This window comes from Scyliorhinus torazame, chromosome 4 (assembly GCF_047496885.1).
Source record: "Scyliorhinus torazame isolate Kashiwa2021f chromosome 4, sScyTor2.1, whole genome shotgun sequence".
In the NCBI taxonomy this organism is placed as follows: domain Eukaryota; kingdom Metazoa; phylum Chordata; class Chondrichthyes; order Carcharhiniformes; family Scyliorhinidae; genus Scyliorhinus; species Scyliorhinus torazame.
This window is the reverse complement of record NC_092710.1, coordinates 179,902,757-179,909,063: the sequence shown is the minus strand read 5'-3', so window position 1 is coordinate 179,909,063 and position 6,307 is coordinate 179,902,757.

Sequence of the window (6,307 nt, the reverse complement as noted above, 5' to 3'; positions counted from 1 at the left end):
CCTGCAAATGTCCCCAACTCTGAGCATGAGTCGAAGACTTCTGACCCTTCTGTGGGACCTATCAGAATAGTTCTTCTCTTCTTGGGCAGTACCTTTGCATCGAGGATGGCATGCTGTCACTCCGGGGAGGTGGGTCCTGCGGTGGCTGAAAAGTACGCTCCTGGATCCACAGACTCTGACACAGGTTTGGCAGGTGGTTCTTGATGAGTAGGTGGGTGGGGCGCCCTGGATTCTGCGCTCTCCTTCCGCTGTTTACATTTGGCCTCCGTGTGCTCCACCCTGTGGCTCTCAAGGTGATTAGGACCTTCATGGCTTTTTCTCCAGTTTGTACGTTCCAACGCAAGCGATTCCCACATGTCACTGGGGATGCTGCATTTATTTAGGGAGGCTTTCAGGGTTTTCTGCAGTGATTCCCCTGCCCTCCTAATATCACTTGCCATTGTGGAGCTTGGAGTAGAGCACTTTGCAGAAACACAGAAAAATACAATGCAGAAAAGGCCATTCGGCCCATTGAGTCTGCACCGCCACATGAAAGGCACCAGACCTGCCAATCTTAATCCCATTTGCCAGCACTTGGCCCATAGCCTCGAATGTTAAGACGTGCCAAGTGCTCATCCAGGAACCTTTTAAAGAATGTGAGGCAACCCGCTTCTACCACCCTCCCAAGCAGTGTGTTCCAGACTGTCACCACCCTTTGGGTAAAGTGTTTTTCCTCAAATCCCCCTGAACCTTCCACCGCTCACCTTGAACTTGTGTTTTGGGAGTCTTGTGTCAGGCATGCAGGAAATGTGGCCTGTCCACCGCAGCTGGTCAAACGTGACCAGTGCCATGATCCTGGGGATACTGGCCTGGGACGACGGTTATGTTGATACGCCTATCCTTCTAGTGATAAAGTCTGTTCCTCAGGCATCTGAAGACTGCACTGGCGCATAGGAGTCGATGTTGGATTTTGTTGTCAATGTCGGTTCACATCGAGAGGAGGCTCCCGAGGCATGGAAAATAATCCACATTGTCCAAGGCCTCACCGTGGGGCAGTTTTATGTGACAGGAGTGGGCTGGTAGAGAACCTTTGTTTACCACACAAAACTGTCCCCATTGAGGCCTATTCTCTCATTTGCCTCGATGAATGCATCAACGAAGGTTTGTAGCTTGGTCCCTGAAAGTGCGCACACAGAGGCATCGCCTGCATATTGCAGCTCAATGACAGAGGCTGGGGTGGCCTTGGTTCTGGCCCGGAGGCCTTACAGGTTGACCAGTTTCCCGCTTGTCCAGTAGGTTAGCTTCACTCCAGCGGGGAGCTTTAGGGTGACGGGGTGGAGCATTGGTATAAGGAAGACGGGGAAGAGAGTTGGTGCGATGACGCAGCCCTGGAGACCGGGGAGGGTGGGGGAGTGGTTGGTTAGCCAGAGGTGGGAGAGTCCTTTGGGGAGTCTGATATGTGGGGGTTGTTCCAAGTGAGGCTCGGTCTAGGGAGTTTCCCAGTTATTGGAGACCCCTAGGTGGTTGTGGATAGGGCACAACCTGGTTCTCCCTCAGGCGCCCGGGCACCTTGGCCCTGCCAGCCAGGCACCTTGGCACTGCCAGCCTGGCACTGCCATAGTGCCTGGATGACACATCCAGGCTGGTAGGGGCATTTCCAGGGTGCCACTGCCAAGGGGCAGGGCATGCCCATGAAAGGTGGGATGAGTGGGTGTGAAGGGTGGAAAGGGTTTAAGGGTGGGTATAAAGGGGCCTCCTAAAGGTTGGGGGTTGAACCGTGGGGGTCATGGAGGGCACTAAAGAGGATGAGGGGCAGCCTGAAAAGGGAAGCCCTCATGACTCCATGGCAGGGTGTCCTCACTTGTGGTAAGGGGGGGTATGGGGTAATGCCCATGTCCATGGATGGGGGGGTGGGGGGGGGAATGGGTGGGAACCCTTAAACTCACTTAGAGATAAGGGCATCCTTTCAAAATGGCGGCCCGATCTCTGAGGAGGCTACCTGGCCAGCGAGTTCAGCTCCCCAGTGTTGAAAAATGTTGTAGTGTGGGCTAGCCCGGAGATAAACTCCCCAAGGTTCAAGAGATTGTTGTTGAATACTGGTGTGGATCTCACCCAGGAAACCATGGAAACACCCCGCCAAACTCGCCCAAAATGACAAATGTTTTGCTTGAATTCCACCCTTGCTATTTCAATTGCCCTTTGCTAGTTTCATGCTTTTATGTCCTTCCTAAAGTGTATTTTACCGACAAAGTATTACCACTGAAAGCTCCACCGTTTTCTTAGAACTATATTGGGGCTGGTTTAGCACACAGGGCTAAATTGCTGGCTTTCAAAGCAGACCAAGGCAGGCCAGCAGCACGGTTCAATTCCTGTACCAGCCTCACCGAACAGGTGCCGGAATGTGGCAACTAGGGGCTTTTCAGAGCAACTTAATTTGAAGCCTACTTGAGACAATAAGCGATTTTCATTTCATTTTGCTATGAGGAGCGGTTGAATAAACTCGGTTTGTTCTCACTGGAACGAAGGAGGTTAAGGGGCGACCTGATAGAGGTCTACAAAATTATGAGGGGCATAGACAGAGTGGATAGTCAGAGGCTTTTCCCCGGGGTAGAGGGGTCAATTACTAGGGGGCATAGGTTTAAGGTGCGAGGGGCAAGGTTTTGAGTAGATGTACGAGGCAAGTTTTTTACGCAGAGGGTAGTGGGTGCCTGGAACTCACTACTGGAGGAGGTGGTGGAAGCAGGGACGATAGTGACATTTAAGGGGCATCTTGACAAATACATGAATAGGATGGGAATAGAGGGATACGGACCCAGGAAGTGTAGAAGATTGTAGTTTAGTCGGGCAGCATGGTCGGCACGGGCTTGGAGGGCCGAAGGGCCTGTTCCTGTGCTGTACATTTCTTTGTTCTTTGTTTGTTCTATGTGTGAATACAATGAAACTGTGCATTTTTCATGATTATGGTCACAATACTTTGGGCACGATCTTCCGGCCTTGTTGCCCCAGAAAAGCAGCTTGCTGTTGGGCAGCGTGGCCGGTGAAAGCCGGGAGACCCGGGATGTTCCCGCGTCGCTATGCCTCGCGAGATTCAATGCAATCTTGTGAGACATTGCAAGGAGAATCCTGCCCTCAATGGGCGGGATCAGTTTTTGCCAAATCTGCAAATTAGAGTTTACTCTGATGTGCAGATTCCTAAAGTAGCTGAGGCTTTAGGATGCAATCGCTTTGGCTCGGGGGCCTTGGGCGAGCGCTGTTTGGTGCTGTTCCTCACAAATGGGGACCAGACGGAATGGCACCCTTGGGGGTCTCCAAGTGTATCGGAGGCCCCCAGCTGCATGCCTTTTGGGCAGGGTGGTACTCTTGCACTGCTGGTGCCACCTGGGCACCCTGGCAGTGCCAGCCTGGCACCTTGGCACTGAGAGCTTTCCATACTGGCAGTGCCACCTGGGCACCTTGGCAGTGTCAGGCTGGTAGCCAGGTATTCTGGCGAGTGGTGCTCCCCGGTGTAAAAATCGGGGCTATCTGCGGCCTTGGCTGTGCGTTCCCCGTTCAGGCCCCTTATTCAAAGAGAGTTGCGTTGAAAAGCCACGTGTTTCGCGACATTGCGAATGCTCGGGAACTTTGTTTCCTTTTGGGAAGATCGCGTTCCCTTGGTGTATTGCACCGATCAAAAATGCTGCTCAGTCTGGTGTTGTTCCAGCAATTATGTCTTCTAGAGATTGAAAAATGTAAGCCAGGTTTTAACATTCTCAGAACCTAAAACTAAATGAGATGAACACGTTTTTGCTGAAAAGGTCATGTGCATCACTTGAAATATCTTGCAAAAACAACAAAAAACTTATTGATCATTATATTTAATCTTTGCACTAGATTTTCTTTACTATCATCAGTAATGTTCACAGAAACCAAACTCGGAAATAACAAACAACTTTTTCAACTAGATTGTCAAACAAAGTTGGGCACGATAAGAAGCCAGTCATTCCATTGAAGCTGTAGATCTATTCGTTGTAGCAGATTTTTGGCATTAACCTCCTGAGGAGTAGACTGGTGGAGTGGATTGCCTGCCCTTTATAGAACTCATCCAATTCAAGGATAAAGAGGGAGGGAAAGATGAATAAAATATTTGAGTGAAAAAGCACTTTTGTGCGCAGGAGTGCAATTTGATTTAATAAATCCACAATTCTCGTTCAGAAGGTTGATGTTAGCTTAGAATAAGGGCTTCCTTGGAGTCCAGTGGATTTTACACATGGCATATCAGAAAATTGCCGTTAAACTTTATTATGCTTTAAGAATCATGAAAATATAAAGTGGCAGAAATGAAAAAGAAAATAATACTTGCATTTTATTACACCTTACTGTGGGTCGGAAATACTCCAAATAAGTTCTTATGAAATGAATTACTTTGGGGAACAGTATACAGGCAGACTGACGACAGAAAGGATACACCTGGGATAATGTGGTCCCTTTGTATGCTCTAATTCTGGATAGTACGTTAAAGCATCTGAAAGAGAAAGATGACTTAATCTATTCTGTTGGATCATTGATCGGACAGGTCAGTTCTGATAAAGGTAACACCAGTTATCTTTCTTATTTAGATTGATTCAGTGCTGTGCATTTCCTGTCTTTAAATAAGATTTCCAACATTCACCATTTTTCATTATCACTCTGTGGCCATGTCCTTTTCCATGAAATCAAATATCCTCACATAAAGGAAGCATTAATTCATTCTTGGGCACTGACAAATAATACTGAGGGTGTTCGATTTAGCCATGGAAAATGCGAAGATCAGGCAGATTTCCAACATTCTCAATTAATCACTCTCTGAAGGGATTTACTTAGTGGCGAACCAGAAAATCATGAGAATTTTCAGTCAATGCAATAGCTCCAACAGTAGGTAATAGCACCAATAAACATGAGTATATTCACATTTCCTTTTTAGAATTTGATACTGATAATGAAATAAATATTTGGGAATTGTATATAAGAATATCAACAAAATCACATAGGTAAAGAAATTGCTCCGGAGAGCAGTAATAGAAATTGTTCTATAAAGGTTCATAAACACTGACATGACTTACACACATAATGGGTCCTTGAAAAAGGACTTTGGTGCCATATTAAAAGGCTCTTGTAAGGTCTTTTGTTTTGTCTTTTGTTTTGTGTGTGCACTGAACAGTGCCCCTCAGTGCTGTGCATTTCCTGTTAATAAGATTTTGAATAAGATTTCCAACATTCATCATTTTTCATTATCACTCTGTGGCCATGTCCTTTTCCATGAAATCAAATATCATCAAATGGGTGAGGGGCTCAGCGTCCGTGGTCCTACAGGCCGTCCCCCCGGATTGTGTATACTCATAACAGGAGCAACTGCAGCTGCTGCCTGTCTGCCCCAGTGTTTATTATGGTGCAGGTCACGTTAACTCCCTCTGGCTGTGAGCAGCCTCTGGCTGCACAGCTGAAGGCTATAGTAATAGGGAATTGGCATTGGTAATTATATGAGCATTTCACAGGTCTCAAGTACAGTCTTGTGCGTACATATGCCATCCAAAGCGAGTGTTATTGCCTAGCATCCCAATCATGCTGTGAGGCCTGGACACTTTGCCTGAGCCTGGAGGCATCAACACCATGGAAGTAGCAGGCAACAATCTGCTGATGTGCAGGAGCCCGCTCCTCACCCATCAGGCCGGTGAGGGACCAAAAGGGGGAGGCCAGCGATGGCTCAAGGTGTACAGGTATCGTTGTCATCTGAGAAGATGTCAGACAGCATAGGCCACAGGTGGCTTCGCTTCAACAAGGTGATGGTGCGGCACCTGTGCCACGTCGTTGCATACTTGGCACCTCATGGAGGAGGAGGATTCTCTTAACTTCTTTGCCACCGATTTATTCCAGGGCTTCCAGGACTCGAGTGGGACTTGTACGGCATTTCACAACGTACAGCCCATAAGTGCATCCGTGAAGCCCTGTATGCCCAGGCAGCCATCTATATAAACTATGAGCTGAACCAAGTCCATTAAGATGGCTGGGAGCAGGATTCTCTGCCATCGCTGGGATGCCCTAGGTCCAGAGGTAATGGATGGCACCTTGTGCACACCGGGGGAACAGGGAGTGTCCTTCCTTAATAGGAAGGGTTTCCACTCCCTGAACGTTCAATTCGTGTGCGACCACGACCTCTAGATCATGCACATTTGTGCACACTTCCCAGAGAGTTGCATGATAGGTACACACTGGGACATTCTGAGATCCTGGCATCTTCGAGGACCACCCCAGGATGATGGGTTGGCTCTTGGGATTAAGGTCCTGGCTGATGACACCAGTACGGATGGCATAG